The sequence below is a fragment of the Carcharodon carcharias genome, chromosome 2 (assembly GCF_017639515.1).
Source record: "Carcharodon carcharias isolate sCarCar2 chromosome 2, sCarCar2.pri, whole genome shotgun sequence".
Taxonomy (NCBI): domain Eukaryota; kingdom Metazoa; phylum Chordata; class Chondrichthyes; order Lamniformes; family Lamnidae; genus Carcharodon; species Carcharodon carcharias.
In genome coordinates, this window is record NC_054468.1 from 42,251,835 (window position 1) to 42,269,493 (window position 17,659).

The window sequence follows — 17,659 nt, forward strand, 5'->3', positions numbered from 1 at the left end:
TCATTCCCTATGAAGTGATGGATGCTCTTGTATGCACAATATCTAGTTATGCCTGAGGAAGGGGGTTGAACAAAACTTTACAGGAGTTAGGAAATTTAAATAGTGTGATTTTTGACCAAAAGCTATTAGATCAGGCTGCTTGTGCTGTAAACTATTAAAAATATAAGCAGTAGGGAAAAAATACAACAGGTTTATGATTACAGCATGTTCACATTTAGCACAATTTGCTTACACAATTTCAAAAGTAATAAGTTGTATCACTTCATTTACACTTTCAGTAATACTGTAGCTGTATCAGAACCTAACTCGTAACACATGTGTGCGGCTCAACTTACTCCCACAAAGCCATTAGGTGTTCACCATTGGAACCAGAGATGAGTAAGAAATAAACATTTTCTCTAGCAGGGGAGTTAATTGAAGATCCTCACTCTCAGTGAGGACAGACTTTGAGAGATTTTTTTTATGCAGAAAGTTGTTCAAGCATGGAATGATTTGCCACAGGGAGTAATTGAACCAGAGACCATTTTAATTTAAGAGCAGATAAATATTTTAAGCGAGGGATATTTCCAAAAAGAGAGAGAGCAAGGCAGTGAGATTAGTTCCCGACTGCTCTGGCAAAGAGTTGGCACAAACACAGTTGGTCAAATGGTCTCCTGTGCTATGTGCTATGGAGCTATGAATCGAGAAAATACCAATTTCTGGCACCATATGGGGTATCCTTCACTGTGAGAGCAATGTTACTTGATTTTAAGTTTCACAGACCTTTAGAACCAAATAAAACAGTGACACCTGACTAGCTTAAGCTGACTGTGTGTGCTCATCTTTAAGCTTTGGTAGCCTGCAGGGCTGCGACATTCTGCCATAAGTCTAAAGAGAAAAATCAAAATAATCAATATTGCTGTTTATAGTTACCTGCTGTAACACACACTAGTCCTTATGATATTTCCAGCTACATGTGGGGAATATGGATTCTCTCCTAACCTGAAGACACAGCAGTAGTAGTAAGTAAATTGAAGTGAATATTGCTGAAAAGAGAGACGTCACTGAAACTTTTTGTCTTGTACTCATCAGGAAAAATGCAAGGATGCCAAATTCCAAATAATCTCAATTTATACGATCGGAGTAAAGAGGTGCTGATTGACTGAGGTGTTGCCATGGTGAAGGCAACAGAGTACTATTGGTTCTCCCTGCTTCTGGGTAATTCAAAAAATGTGCAAGGCTTGAACATATTCCCTTATTTGCAGAGAGCAGGTCCCTGCATATAAACTGTATGTTGCTTCTAGCAAGCATAAATGAGCCACATTATGAGCTTGATTGATTATCTTAAATTGGTTGTTAATGTAGCTATTAGCGCACTCAGGATTGTTCAGCAAGTGCTGCCCGATTGCAGAATCACATCTAACAGATGTTTTTTTGGTTTTGCAAGCATGGGCTGGTTGATACGGTTTGTACTCTGCCTGTTATGAACAGCTGAGGGAACATGCTGTTTAATTTGATCGGTCAATCACTGGGATGTATGGCCTACATGCATGGCATCGCACTGGTACTGCAATTCATACACAACATTGCTCAATTGTGTGGTAGGAAGAACGTCATTTTGGACTGACAACAGCATCCTATTAGTGGAAAATGATCAACAAAATCCTAAAAATGGATGCTAAATGATAGTATACAGCTCAATAAAAAGCACCAAAAAAATAATGCATGCTGCACCAACCTGACAACTCGATGGTGAGAAATGATAGGAAAATGATACTGTAAATGCTATGGATTATTCATCAGCAAGAAACACTAGCTGTGACACTGAATTTAGTACCTGTTATCTATATTTGACATTTTCTTTTTTAAAGAAAAATCTTTTAAAAATTATGTAAACTTGAAAGTCAACATTGTGGGGAGTCCCTCTTCAGCATATTAAACATCTCCAAAGTACAGAATCATTTCTAGACGAAGTTCAGCTTTAGACAGAAAATCCGTGAATTATTGTACTTAATCCAAAATATAACCAAAAGGTACAGGGTAAAACAAACACGCACGTGTAACTTAAAACATAATATCCTTTTAAAACTGCCTTAAAATATATTAAAAATCTGAAGATCATAGGATTCTTGTTGAAGAAAGCATTAAGCATTTCTTTTAATAAGTTAACAAAGGAGCTTGTCATTCTGTCTGATATTATCATGGAAGTCGATAGGCAAGTAATGCTAATATTACTGTACAAGAAGTTATTGATCTTCTGAGAGATCTGTGGCTGGGGTTATCTTAGTTTTCAGAGTTGTGTATATATCAATAATTCAGTTGTTGGATTTTATTAATGCTGTAGCTGACATTCTAAAGTGAGTATGTACAAAGTTTTTAATTGAATCAGTTGAAACAGTTTTTTTGAAACATCATAATTTAGCACTTTATTTGCTTGATTATACCCTGGCTCTAATATAGACTTCATCTCAAAATCAATCTCTTAATTCAGGAGTATGAAATAACATTTGAAGACACTCTGAGGTGCTCCTAGAAAAATCTCTGCCCACCTTGCCCTCAGTAACAACCAGTGTACCTCACCAATGGCTATAGTTTTCAATCATTAAGGGTTAAAGTGCACGAGTTATGGGCTTTCAGTGCTTTAGAAATGTTCAGATTCTGTTCATACTTTGTGTTAAAGCATCAAACATCTTTTTTATTGCAGCACTATCAGGCTAGTTGAAGAAAAAAATGTGTTTGTCTTAGTACCTTATAAGCAAACATTAAAATTGTACACTAATATTGAAGGCAACAGTACTAAATATTATACAAGTATTGAATGGAGTATCACAATGGTTAAGAACAAAAGGTGGGCACAGAGCTGCCTGGTTAGTAACCTATGGGCAATTACAATAGCTATGATGGTTAATTGTTAATAATGAGTATAAAGAAGTGACCTGAATAAATTAAGATAACTTCTGGTTATTGGTCTTTAATATTCATTCTCAGATCATGAGCAGGAGCTCCCTTGATTGTATAAACATCATGTAATTGAACCATATGTACCAGGAGTGTCAGTTTGACTCCTGATCTGTGCTGTCAGTTGGTTTCAGATAGGGTAGCAACAGGGATGCTACAATTGACCTCAGTGCCCCAGGCTAGAAAGGGGAAATCAGTCAGGGTCCTCCCTTTGATACTTATTTAGTATTTTTGAAAGTTCAGTATTCATCCATATTTTAAGAGTGCTAGTGAGAATTCTAACATTAAAATGACCTAAACAAAAACAGAATTACCTGGAAAACCTCAGCAGGTCTGGCAGCATCGGCGGAGAAGAAAAGAGTTGACGTTTCGAGTCCTCATGACCCTTCAGCAGAACTGATGAAGGGTCATGAGAACTCAAAACGTCAGTTCTTTTCTTCTTCGCCGACGCTGCCAGACCTGCTGAGTTTTTCCAGGTAATTCTGTTTTTGTTTTGGATTTCCAGCACCTGCAGTTTTTTATTTTTTATTAAAATGACCTAACTGTATCATTCACTCAAGTGAAACAGAGAGACTTCACTCCTTTATCTCTTGTGTATAATTGTGAAGCTTGTCCATTAATAGCGTTGAACCTTCATTACAAATGCAGGGATCATAAGGAACCCTGATACCAGCATGTTGTCTCATAGTTGCTGATGTGTGCAGAAAAGTTTCACAGATTTTGACCAAAAGCTTACTTGTATAGGATTAAGTAATCTCAGAATCAATCTCGTTCAGCCTTAGTACTCCTTGGATGGAGGAAATAATAATGGTAAGCTAACTGACTAATATATGAATTGTCACCATATACTGACAAACATCTACTTTTTTTCTATTATCTTCAATTTGTCCATTGGAAACGTTTTAGATTTAAACAATGTGCAACTTAGAGCTACAGTTGAGTATGTGATGGTTCATAGTATTGCATCGCATTTATGGCACAGAAACAGGCCTTTCAGCCCAACAGGTATATGCCAGTGTTTCTGCTCTCAAGCATTCTCCCACCCTCTTTTTTAATCTAACCTCATCAACATATCCTTCTCCCTTATGCGTTTACCAGCTTCCCTTAAATACATCTATAGTAATTGCCTCAACCGCTTATAGTTGTGAATTCCACATTCTAATTATAATTTAGATCTAAAGAAGTTTCTCCTGAATCCTTCTTGAATTTATTAGGGACTATATTATACTTATGGCCCTAGTTCTGGTCTCTCCTCCAGTGGTAACATCATGTACCCTATCAAAACCATTCATAACCTTAAAGATTCTATCAGCTTATGCCTCAGTAGAGAAAATAACCTGTTCAAACCTTTCCTGATGCAGAAAGTCTCAGTTCTGGTATTGTTCTAGTAAACCATTTTTTTGGATCTTCCAGTGCATCTATATGCATCCTTCTTGCAGTTTGGAGACTAAAACTGTGCATGGTACAAGTGTAACATCACTTATCTGCTTTTTATTTCTATTCCTCAAGTAATAAACTCCATTTCTTTGTTCAATTTTTTTTTAAAGTGGCCTTAATGACCTGTGTTGCTACTTCTGGTAATTTGTGCATCTGTTCCCACGGATCCCTCTGCTCCTCCACTCATTTAGATACATATTCCAAGGTGTAGGTGGCCTCCTTATTCTTCCCACCTGTGTTTTAGTATGAGATTCTTGAACAATTTCAAACAATGAGGTGCCCCATACATGTTGCCTCAGGTAAATTTGTTTCTCTACCCTTTCATGCATTTATGAAAACTCCCCATTGGTCACTTTTCATATTGCCATAACCAAAGCAGAAGAGAAACGAAAGAGGTAAAAGTTTGCACAGGTTTGTATTTTCTGATACATGAAGACACAGCTCTGCGAATACAGTTTTCTGGGAGCACATGGCATAAATACCTTGCTCATATGTTACAGGGGCTGGTTGTGGTAACCTATTAATAAAGTTATGTTTTAAATGTTTAAAAGCACTCATCAATGGAGGTGACAATAATCATCGTTTGTGCTGAACATATTAGAAATGTGAAATTGGTTTAAGAATTTCGTCCTTTAGGCATGGAGGGATGAAGGAAAATTCATCTGGCTTTTCCCTCCCTCTTTGTGGGGGTGCGCTTGGCTCCTCCCCCTGACAGCACAGCTGATTTCAGAGACTCATGGGAATTGACATGCATGAACCTACATCCCACCATTCCAGACCACAGTGATATTAAATTCAATGAGGTTTTAAAGAAGTTATATCTGAAGTGTAAACTCTGCTGTTACCACACCAATTGTTTTACATGGATTCTGTCCTGTGCATTTAAAGTATTTACAATAATCCAATTTTATTCCCAGTGTACATCATCACAGCTGGATAAATGTCATCTACTTGTACTAAAGCTTAATTGGAGGGATGTAATGGAGGAGTTTTGCATTTTGTAAATATGAAACAAGTTTACTGTTTTTATGCTGCTTATGTATTTCTCAATGGGAGTTAGTTTCAAGTCTTTGACACAATATATTCTAGTACATCCCAGAAGGCAAAAACAGTTCAGACCAGTACTCCTATTTCCCAGTTTTTGCTGGTGTTCCATTTTAAGACATACAAGACCAGTTCGGACCAGTATTCTTATTTCTCAGTTTTCACTTTTTCCTTCTGGGATAACAGCATTTATATCTTCACAGAGTATTTAGAATGGTGACTCAATAGGAAAACAAATAATGGATTAGCTAAGCAGATCTGTATGCTGCTGTGATTAATGTTAAATTTTTAATTTATGTCTGAAAGCCACTGAATATCTTTACGTAATGTTCTTGCCTAGAGAAAAATATTGCAATAAAGAAAAACATAATTCTATGATTCTAAGTATATACCACTAATCACAGAGCAATTCCTTTGTTGTATATTTTGTCGCCTTTCTTTTTTCTGCCCTCCATGCTGCTCACTAATTTCTATTTCCAGCTCTACTTCTCCTTGTTCTGAACCTCACTCAGGTTCCTATCCCTTTTCAAGCTAGTTTAAACCCTCAACCTCAGCACTAGCAAAATTCCCTGCCATGGTGTTGGTCCCAGCGCTGATGAGGTGCATCCATCTAGAGAGGACAGATTCCAGGTCCCTCAGGACTGTCCCAATACCCCAGGAATCAAAAACCCTCCTGCCTACGCCATTTTTACATCCATTCATCTGCACTATCCTCCTATATCTGTGATGGATCAAAATGGAATCTGTAATATCATAAATAAACATTACTAGATTAATTAATTTAATTAATCATAATGGAGACACAACATTCAAAATATAAAATAATTTTTCATGTTCAAGTCAGTTGTTCAGCAGTAGTTATTCCTCGGATTGATGTTTTAAAACCCAGCTACATCCCGCTGAACAAGGAGTGACTTTCTAACAGCAATACAAGTGTGGAAAAGGGAAAGTTTGTACCAGATCAGTTGCTTTTTCTTATTGTAGTTCAGATGGGGCAAAGGTCCACTGCACAGCCTGTGGTGGATTAGTGAATGACCGATGACAACTTCAGGATTTCCATGTTAGTCTGTGCTTTTGCTAACCCCTCAAGTTGCAGTCAGATTCAGACAGTTGGCTGTGAAAAACCCTGCAATTTCCCAGCCAATGCCTTGTTTAATTGGGTTAAGTTGCCCAGTAAATTTATTACTTCAAAGAACACTTAAAGAAAATTCACTGCTTAACAATTCAGTTATAATGCTGATAGCTGGCTAGGTGCAATGTGCTCCATAAACAACTCAGCTTATTTATTACATCAAAATGATTGCCATTTTAAAAGTTTTGTCAGAAGCAACAAGGTAATCAATAACAGACATATCACAAAATGGCCTTTGTGCTATATAGTATACTGTCTAGAATCTTGGCTTCTGTCATTTATTGAACTGTAAATAAATCTTGTCAATAATTGTCCAGTGGTCCAATGTTAAGATATCTTCTGGCTTCCACATTGATTGGAAACATTGTGAGCACCCCAGTACACAATTTACTAAAACTGGATAATTATTAAAATCAGGGTGCACTAACTGACAGTTCCACCAATATTATACTAGGACTTAAAAGATTCAATTATAAAAAGTTGCTTAAATATAGCTTCTATTTGCTTGAGTTTAGAAGATTGAATAGGGACCTTATTGAGGTACTTGAATTGATAAAATGGTTTAATAGGGTATATATAAAGAAACTTTCATCTTGGGGAGGGGAACAAGGTAGCAAAGTCTTAATATTAGAGCTAGTTCAGTCAGGAGTAAAATCGGGAAGCATTTTTTCATACACAGGATAATAGACATCTGAATCTCTCTTCCCTTGTTCAAGATTGTGATCAATAATTTTTGTCAGTTAAGGGTATCAAGGAATATGGACCAAAGGCAAACGTAATGGTCAGAATGTATGTGCTCTCTTACTGCCCATAATCAATATGTTTTGTATGGAAAGGATTGTGTCTTTTCTCACCCTTGAAGTGCATATTCCAATTAAATAATTTAGCAGCTAGCTTTCATTAATTTAAAAATAAAAAAGATTATTTATTCTCTCATACTTACCCCAAATTAACACAACATCACACACTCAGTTTCGTGCAATGCTCTCACACACAAAGTTTAGAAGCAGATAAAGATAGTGCATTTTTGCAGATTACTGTTACTTTAGTCTCTGATTTACATTTTCCAGTCTCCCTCATAGCTGGCTTGTGACTTCTTGAATAGATTTGCTGATTTAAAGTTGATGTCAGTGTCTTGTAAACTGAAGGGTTCACAGCAGGTTGTCGAATACCTAGGAGGTTGGTTCCTGGGTGAACTTTGAAACTGGAACAGTTTAAGTACTTTCTCTACTTGGTGACTTGCAGTTAATTTCAGAGTTTGGTTCCCAGGCTAGCTGATGACTGATGGTTCTAATGATCTGCTGGGTCTTGGGCTGTTAAGGGTTCAGTCCCATAACCAGTTTCAATCACATGATCACTGGATTAACACTTTTGAGGCCCACACAGTCTCATTTGGATGGGGCAGTCCATTGTGATACAATGGGAAGTTGATAGTAGCCATTGAGTTTCAATCCCATGTGTCTAGTATGAAACAAGGAGACAGGCAGTTTGGAAATTCCATAGTCTTTAGCTGTTGGTCCATCCTTCAACAATGAGATGTGTGAATTCCACTGATGGCTGTGTAGAACTCTCACTTATGTCCATATTTAATTAGGCATTCACCGAAACTTGATGCTGTCTATAGTCCAAGTGCCAGAAGTCATGTGATTTGCAGCAACCACCTTAATAGCTTGTTTGTTTCCAATTTTAAAAAATAGCGACTAAAAATTCACAATATAACACGCCTTCACTGGGCATTACACAATTAAATAGAGTTGAGATTCAAATCAGCCATGATCTAATTGAATGTGTTCAAGGACTTGTTCCTATGATCCTCAAATGGCAGACTAAAGGACTTATGGTTGGTAATAAATATGGTCAGCATATTAAAAACAAGCTGTTTCAGAAAGTATTGGAAATAAAATATATTTACATAAATTTAAAGCTGTTTGAGAAAGAGGAGCATTAAAGATGGGGACTGAACAAGAGAATGGGATTAGACTAGTTGCCTCATATGGAGAAAAGCGCCAGTGCAAATTTGATACAATAAAAATGGTCTGTTTCTGCGCTGTCACTTTCTATGACTTTATGAAACTGTAACAGTGCAGTTGAGCATAGTAGAATATGTTTAAGATTGTTCAGCCTTTTGCAAGTGTTGTCTTTAACTGGAATCTTGGGTGCATTTTAGACAGTAATCCTCGTTGGCAGCAGTAATTACTGTGAGACTTGCCATTTCAAAAAAGAAACCAGTGTTATCACTACTAATGTGATGAGAAAAACATTCAGCGATGTCATATTGATTAAAATCAGTGTGTTTGATGGACATTTTATAAAGGATCATAGACAGATTGCCAGAGGCATCCACTGAATTGTGCAAAAATCAAACTCAATAAAACATGTTGTAACACGTTGTCTGTTCAAAATTTGTTGTTTTGTAGCAACTGTTTTTGCAATGAAGTTGTTGCTAGACAATTTTTTTCTAATAAGCAATTTTCCAAAAAGCTAAATCAAACATTGGCTGCTAAATCTTGTAGCTTCCTGACTTGATGTGGCATTTTATCTTGTGTTTTCCATATCTTAAAATTGATCTTCACTTGTTTCTACTGATAAGCATTTCCACCAGAAATTTACAGAAAAACAAACTAGGCAGGCCAATCCATCAATCAAATTGCTGTGCTACTGGACAGGTTTGTAATTCGTAAAGGAAAACCAATGTCAGTATTGCGTATCAGTATTCCTTTTTCTGTGCCCCTCTTCCCCCTGCCACCCGCCTCATTGCCCTGATACCTCCCCCTCACCATTCCCAGAAGCATCCTATTTTCACAAGGGTTTTTATGTGGATGGCCACGATCAGGTTCCTGCATTGGTACATTCCCAACTGAGATGCAAAAAGCCCATGCTTTTCTTTCTTTTGGCATTAAGGGGAGTCTCACTCACCAAGAAAGATTTTTTTTATGATGCATAACTGAATCCAACTAATAGCTATAAAATCTCTGACAATAATGGAATGTATTCTTATTTGTTCCTGTGGGGCTGAATTCCAATTTAAAAAGCATGCTACTAAAGTTAGGACTGCAGAATATTACAGGTAAACTAAAAGTTTCAAATGCAAAATACACCTTTGTGCACCTCCACAAACCTTTCTCAACTCTATGCCATTTCACAATTAGGTATTTATGTACCTTAGTGTAAACCTCATTTAGTGTTGTCACATAGACACAATGCTCTTGTTTTACAAAAAATATTCCTGTCTCTTACTCCCAAATCGATACCAAACATTACCTCAACTCATTCATAGCAATTACCCATATGTTCAGCAGAGAAAAATGTCCACCTCAACAGATTTGTGCAGTAGGATGTTTGTGTGGTACATTCAATAGCAACTCCCATTGATTTAGAATTTCTCATGAAGAGGGGCATCTCTGAGATCACCTTACAAACAGAAGTGAAGAAGTTTCAGGATGGTGTACTAAGACTGCAATCTAAGAGAAGATTTTAGAGGGTTTTTAAAATTAGACAGACGCCAGTGTGATATAGTCAGCATGCAATTCAGATCAATAGCACTCATTCTTTGTGCACTATAGATGCTGTTTGAGGTCCAAAACAATGTCAGAGGCAGCCTGGCATACAATTGGATTGTGTTGCACTGAACGCTATATTGGTCCAGTGAATGCCTGCTAGGAGTCCACAAGGCACAATTCAGGAGTGTGATGGGATATTTTCCAATTGCCTGGATGAGTCCTGCTCCAGCATCACTCACCAGCTTGTCACCATCCAGGACAAAGCAGCTCTCTTGATTGGCATCCCTATCCATCACCTTAAACATTAATTTCCTTAACTACTGACACAGAATGGCAGCATGTGCCATCTCCAAGATGCATTGCAACAACTCTCCAAAGCTCCTTCAACAGTACCTTCCAAATGCACAACCTCTACCACGTAGAAGAACAAAGGCAGCAGACACGTGGGAACACCACCATCTGCAAGTTCCCCTCCAAGTCACTCACCATCCTGACTTGGAACTAAATCAGTATATGGTTGTTATTGAGTATACCATGCAATTATCCCAATGCAGCAAAATGTTTTCTCTGGCTGATCCTATGGTTCTACAAGTGTTTGCTTTCTATGGTTGTAAGACTCCACAGGAAATGATGTAGCAGGTGCTGACTTCAACAAGCCAGTTGCTCTCAGACATGAGGGTATTGGTAGGCCCTCCCTTGGAATACAGTGTGACTTGGAGATTGAGCTGAGGTCACAAAGCAGATGAACAGATGGTGGAATGGGAGGGGTGTGGGCAGGGATGAAGGGCTCCCAGCAAGAGCTTATATACGTCTATAATGTTCAGGGACAAAGTCTCCGATCTGAACCTCATTAAGAAATAGTGTGCACGACATCTGCATTTCCATAGGAACATCCTCACTGAAATCTCCCATGTGCTGCAGCCACAGCTGCAGGGACTGTATTGCCAGTGACTGTCAAGGTGATTGTGGCAAAGAATGTTTATGCAATGTCGTCCTCCTAGGCTGAAGCTGGTGATATCTGTAGCTTCGCCATTGCCGTCCACTGTTGCATTAATGACATTCTAAGTTCATTGAAAACTTTTTTTTTATTCATTTAAGGCATATGGGCATTGCTGACTAGGCCAGCACTTATTGCCCATCCCTAATTGCCCTTGTCTACATTTCAATCTCTCTCGCCAGAGAGAAGCAGGCAGAGTGAACATGTGGCTTTGCTCAGATTGCAAGTTTTTTCTGTGGTACAGGGGGCCATTGACTGCAAGCCCATTGCTTTGTTCAGTGTCGCAAGTCAGCTCACCCTATAGCAGACTCAAAAGGGATTCCACTCCCTCAATGTCCAGCTGGTGTGTGACCATACACAAAGAATCATACAGGTCAATGTCTAGTATTCTAGCAGCAGTCATGATGCTATCATTATGCATCAATCTGCTGTGCCAGCTGCATTTAAGCACAAACCACTGTAACCCAAAGTGTGACTACTGGATGACAAGTGCTATCCACTAACAACATAGCTAATGTCTCCAGTGTGCAACCCCTGCACGTAAGCGCAGAATCTATACAATGAAACCTATGTTGCCACATGAAATGTGATGGAGCAGACCACTAATGCATTCAAACCCCACATCAGCTACCTGGATCTGCAAAACTCAGCAGAATGGATGTCAAAATTTTTGGTCTGCTACATAGTGCACAACCTAGCCACCCTGAGGGACAGGCCTTGCCGCCAGCTATACGGAGGCAAACTAGGCAGGCCCTTTGTGCCTGGGCTGCCCATGAAGAACCCATTCGAGTGATTTACCATATACCTACGGTCCCCACACTTGCGCCTATCACTGACCATCACTGTGTTCACTTGGCCACAATGCAAAAATAAAAGCCATCAGAAAATAAACATTCCAAATCAAATTTATGATGAAGTCATTCTTGCGCATTCTCATTGTGCCTTTGCCTGTCCTAAGTGCTCCTCTGCAGTTTTTTCAGCTTGGCTGACAGATGGCTACTGACCTTCAGAGGAGCAGACCGCAGATGGCCTTGGAGGAGAACCTCAAGCAGCTCTGGGCCTAGAAGGCCAGGTTGCAGTCTACACCATCTCAGCGTAGGTGGCTGCAGTCTGGGTTGGCTGGCTGACAGGCAACAGCAAGAGAACTGGTGTACTGGCAGATGTGAAAGGTCAAACGCTGTTTTGCTGAGAGAGGACAGCAGATTTGTACCCCATGAAGCTACTAACACCCGGGCGATACCTCAGCAATCCTAATAATTTATTGGAGGACAGATAGCTGGATTACTGTTACACCCTGCAAACCCCTTTGCACATCGGAATTCACAGCCATGATGGCAGCAAGCTGATCTTACTTGACCTTCCACTTCAACACTCAGACTTCTGGTAGAAGCTGCTTGTGCTGTAATGGAAGCTGAGGCTTTGGCAATCAGATGATGCATCATGGTTATGTCCCCAAGTGCGCTGATGGAGTTGGCTGTCACTTCTAAGCTAGCAAAGGTGAGCTCCAAGCTCTGCACGGAGCCCTGTGCCAAGTTGGTGCCAGACTCCTCCATGTTCCTTGGCAGACTATAAGCTTTCTGACAGACTGCCGATGCATCAAACATTTCTTTGTGCATGCCCATCAGCCTTCTTCTCTACACAGACCTCATTTGGCTCCTCTACATCTGAACTTGTTTGTGGCCTTTCCCTCCGGCAATCTGACACCTGAGCAATCTATTTCCTGTCATGGCTGAAGACTACTCATACCCATTGACTCACCATGTGCTGTTCCTGTACCTACACTATCCTCTGAATTACATGCAGTGTCAGTTTCTGAGCCAATGGCTGTGTTGTGAAATCAAGTGACAGTGTATATACCTGTCATGGTCTTCATTATCAGTATATTCTTGCTGTTCCTCCATTGCCTGGCCAGCTTGTAACACTTGTGCCTTTCTCCTTTCAGATAACCCAAGGGTAAAGTTGTGGTGCAGGGTATGTGGGTAAGTGAGCGATGCAGGCTCACACCAGCTGCAGCTTGCAAATGAGAAGAAAGTGTGGGATGAGGGAGAAGTGGGATGTGAGAAGGAGCATTAGGTATGTTGATTCTATCATCTTCAATGCTTTCAGTATTTCTGCTGGCAACAGCTTCAGCAATAGGTTCCCAATAAGCGCCAGCGCCATCACCATGTCACGCAATCATGCCTTTTCCTCTCCAGTTAGTTCCTGCTGCCCCTCTGGTTGTGGGCCAGCTTTTCTTGCAAGAACGAAAGAAGGGTGTCAATGAGTGTCATGCAACTGTTCGGCTGATATACCTGTCATGGTTGAATAGCTGGTAGTGTGCATAAGTTGTGAGATGTGGATGTGAGACTTGCAGCAGTGCTAATTGTTTGAGGGTATGGTATAGCGTGTGAAAGAGAGGAATGAAGGAGGTGTGGTGAACTGAGCAGTGTGTGAGGCTAGTGGTACAGCTGCTACGATATGGCTTTTGAAGGTGTATTCACTGACCTTTATCACTGTTGATGTTATTGAACTTCTTGCAACACTGCATCCAGGTGCCTGAGGCTTGACTCCTGGCATTAACCTCCATGGCAATCTGCAGACACTGTCTTCTGAGCATGTTTCTGGAGGGTCCCCTGGCTTCCTGCAGATACAAGACATCTTTCCTATTTTGCACCTTATCCCCAAAACCTCCAGCTCAGTAGTGTCCCTGCCTCTGAGCCAGAAGCTCTGGTTTCGAGTCCAACTCCAGGATTTGGTGGCTGTGGAAGTTGTGTCCATAACAGCTGGCCAAACAGGCTGATCATCAACCTGCAAATCCTTTGAACCTGCCTCTCACAGGTAGTACGAGCTGGAGGGGGAGGGGAAGATGGTGGCATTGTGGTAATGCCATTGGACTAGTAATCCAGAGAAGCAAGTTAATGTTCTGGGGACATGGGTTTAAATCCCACCATGACAGCTGGTGGAATTCAAACCCAGTTAAAAAGCAGGCCTTGTGGTACAGTGACAGTGTTCCTACCTCTAAGCCAGGAGCTCTGGGTTCAAGTCCCACTTCAGGACTTGATGGCCACAGAAGATGTGTTCATAGTGTGGTTAAGCAGGTTGATTATCCACCTGCCTATGGCAGACAGCAAGAGCGGGGTGAACTGAATGAGACAGGATCATGTGGAACCTGCAGAAGGCAATGACAAACCACTGCAGTACCTTGCCAAGCATAATCAGGCACCAACACATAGAAGTCCATGGTCACCAATAAGGCATTCTATCTGAAGAGAGAAACCTCTCTATGTGGGAGTCCTCCCCATTTCCATTGGGGATCTGGCATGGAGGGGGCTGCATGTAGTAGCCCCAACCTAAGATGGTTCACAGATTCCCAGACCACCTGTATTTTCTATGGCCTTGTGTAGTCCATGCTCACAGAGTGCACAAGGCTGCAGCCCTGCTTTAAGTTTTTGAATAGGCTGCTCCTCAAGTTTTGGCTGCACCTGAGCCCCACACACCTGATCTTTGTGATCATGTGATGCGGAGGGTGTGCATACAGAGGAGGACCTTATCATAAGTCTGCTCCTGGGCTTGGCCAAGTTGACCAAAAATAGGTCCAGGCAGTGGGCAGTCGAGGAGGCTTGTCTAGTCTAACTGTCTGCCCCTGTTCCGCAGCTTCGTTCAAGGCAGGCTGTACCTGGAGAGTGTCCACTGGCACGCTTGAGGCCTTCCGCAGTGCTCCAGATTGGTTGAAGTTTGTGAATTTGAGGAAACAATCCTTGAAGTGATAAGGGATTGGTGGGGGTTTTCAGCAGTGAACTGAGTGAGACAGGATCATGTGGAAGTAGTAAGAGCCATTCTTGGATACTAAACAAATTTGAAGTTGAAAGCTCAGATCAGAATCAGACAGAATGCTGGATTGTGCGCACTAGGTTCAGGCAGATTGATGAAGTTGGAGTTAAAAGAACGCTGTGCTGGTGAAAACTCAAACAAGAATGTCAATTTTGTTGATTTGTAGGAGGTCTTCCAGGACTTGATGTCAGGGAGTAATTTAGATAATAAAACACGAAGCCCTGGAGTCAGTGGCATTGTCAGAGTTTGGTAGCATCACCATGCACATGGAGATTGATACAATACTTTCGGATAATGTCATTAGGAAGCACCATGTAGACGATGAGTTGGTCAGAATCCACAATAGAGCCCTGGAGCAAAAGGAAAAGGTTGACAAACATTGACATGGATGAGACACTCGATTGAAAGGAAGTTAGAGTGAAAATGGTGAGCTTCATGAGGGAAATAAATTTGAAGGCTCTGGAGGGAGTGAGGGCAAAGATGGAAAAAGAGAAGGTGCCACTGACATTTTGAGGCCAGATTCAGACAGATATATAAAAAGATTACAAATTTAAAATTACAGTTTTTGCAATGAATTATGATTAGGAACCCAACATTTGAAACATTTGCACATCTGACAAAACCTGGTTCTGGCCCGTAAATTCACTTGCCTCAGGCAAGCATAATTATGGTTCAGAACTGATGGTATTTCTTATGGATGACTTCATGCAGTGAGACCTGCTGCTTCCGGTGATGTCTGTATGAGTGAAAGGTGGACACTGTATGCAGCATCGCCACTTCTGCTGGAATTTATCAGTGTTTTTGTTTAAATAGAGGCAGAGATCCACCAAAGCCAAGTCATGGTCCAACCACCCTGATGAAACTGCAACTGCATATTGCCTCTCCCCTCCCCCCTGCCCCCAACCCCCGGCTCAATGGTCCTGGATATTAGGGCCCTAAGTGCCCTTGAGGTTTTGAAGGAAGATAATTATTGCGCCTAAATCTAAATGTAAATAAAGACTGCACTGCCTGAACAATACTTTTGGAAGATGTGGTCTGACATGTTTTCAGGTTTCATTCTGAATTAACCATTTCCTTTTATGAATTTGCCACTTTCCACCATTGTTTCTATTTCCCTTCATACTAATAGTTCAGAACTGAAGCTCCTAGTTACTATTCCTCCTCTCTGTCTTCAGTCAGCTTATGCACTGCCCATCCTTAATGATTTCAACCTATATTTGAACTCACACTGCTCCTTCAATTTATGAACAGCCAGGTCCTCAATCTTGCCAACACACAATATAGTACGGTACTCCTTTTCACAGGTAATATAGTGATATTGCTGAACTCTTCTTGCAATTTGTTGTGCTCTACTCAGCATCTTAACAAATGTGCGGGTCTGTGCAATATGGTGATTGGTGCACCTTGCCGGGGTATTATGGTTTTGCAAAGCTTAAGAGGATAAACTTCAAGGTATTCTTTGGAGCATACTTGGTTCTGGTAATTTTCCCTTTTTCATCTGGTAGATGCCAATTTGCCAATTCATCAGGATGTGCTGAGAAGTGTCAAAGTATTCATTGTTTTAGAAGCCTAGAAGCTACCTAGAAGCTGAGAAAGGAGCTACATTTTCGTCTATTTGTGATTCAGTGCCTAGTTTGACTGAAAGCAAAACAAGCAGTTGCTGCTGAGAACTCCACAACTCAAGCTGGCGGAACATGAATTCTGTGGGCTACAATGTGCCCAATTAAAACATACATAGCTGCTCATTCACCCTGTCCTTTTTATTAACGATCTCAATGTGTTTCACTAGTCTTGCTATTTCCTGTTTCTTTTCGATACAGCCTATCACTCCCTGTAACAGTTTTATGGTTCTGAAAAATTCCCAGTCACTTCAAATATATAAAAATATGTATGGTGGAACATTATTATTATAGCAGTTTTACATTGTTCAATGTATCAATTATATTATAAAATAATTTGAAGACCACTTGATATTCTGTGGAAACAGGTTACCTTGTACATCAATTTTGCTTAAAAATAGTAAACCTTGAATACACTGATGTTAAACAGCAGAAGGAAAGGGATGCATAAAGCAATTTCATTCAAGGACAATGGACGTAGCTGGTGGCAGGGGCTTGATGAAGGTGCCATTTTGATGCCACAAAAAGTAGAAGGAATTTTATTTAACCTGTGTCTATTTGGAATATAATTTGTGGGAAGATATAAAAGCATTGTTTATATTTCTGCTAACAAGGCTGAACCAATAACTCAAGAAACAAATTCAATTTTAAACTTGGTTAAAAGCCCACACGGAACTTACTGAAGCAACTGAATAACGTTATTTAATTTAAAAACTATCATTTTCATCATCACACTTTGCTTTTTATTTCTGTTTATGATGTAAATAGAAATAAATTTCAAGAATTCAATTATGTGTCAGTTCACTGCTAGCTTATGTTTAATTGTCCTTCGAGCACCTAGAATTCGGAACAGAATGATCCAAGCTTTATGACTCCAGTATTTACAGGACAGTGGGCAGGGCTCATGCAGGTAACAGACATCCTGCTAAATTTAACAGCAGGATCTCATCACAATTTGTTTCTCCGTTTCCCAAATGGCGTGGCCGGCTGCTGGGAAGCCTGCATTGGTAGGCTGCGCCTGGAAAAGGGGAAAATGGTGGATGGGAGTCAGGTGAAGTACCCAGTGGATACAGGGGGATGGAGAGCTCGTGAGAGTCAATTGGGTAATTGGATGGTGGTGGGGGGAAGCAGATTTACTTGGTGACCTTGGAGTTTAGTGTCATACCCTTCAGCCTCCCTCCAG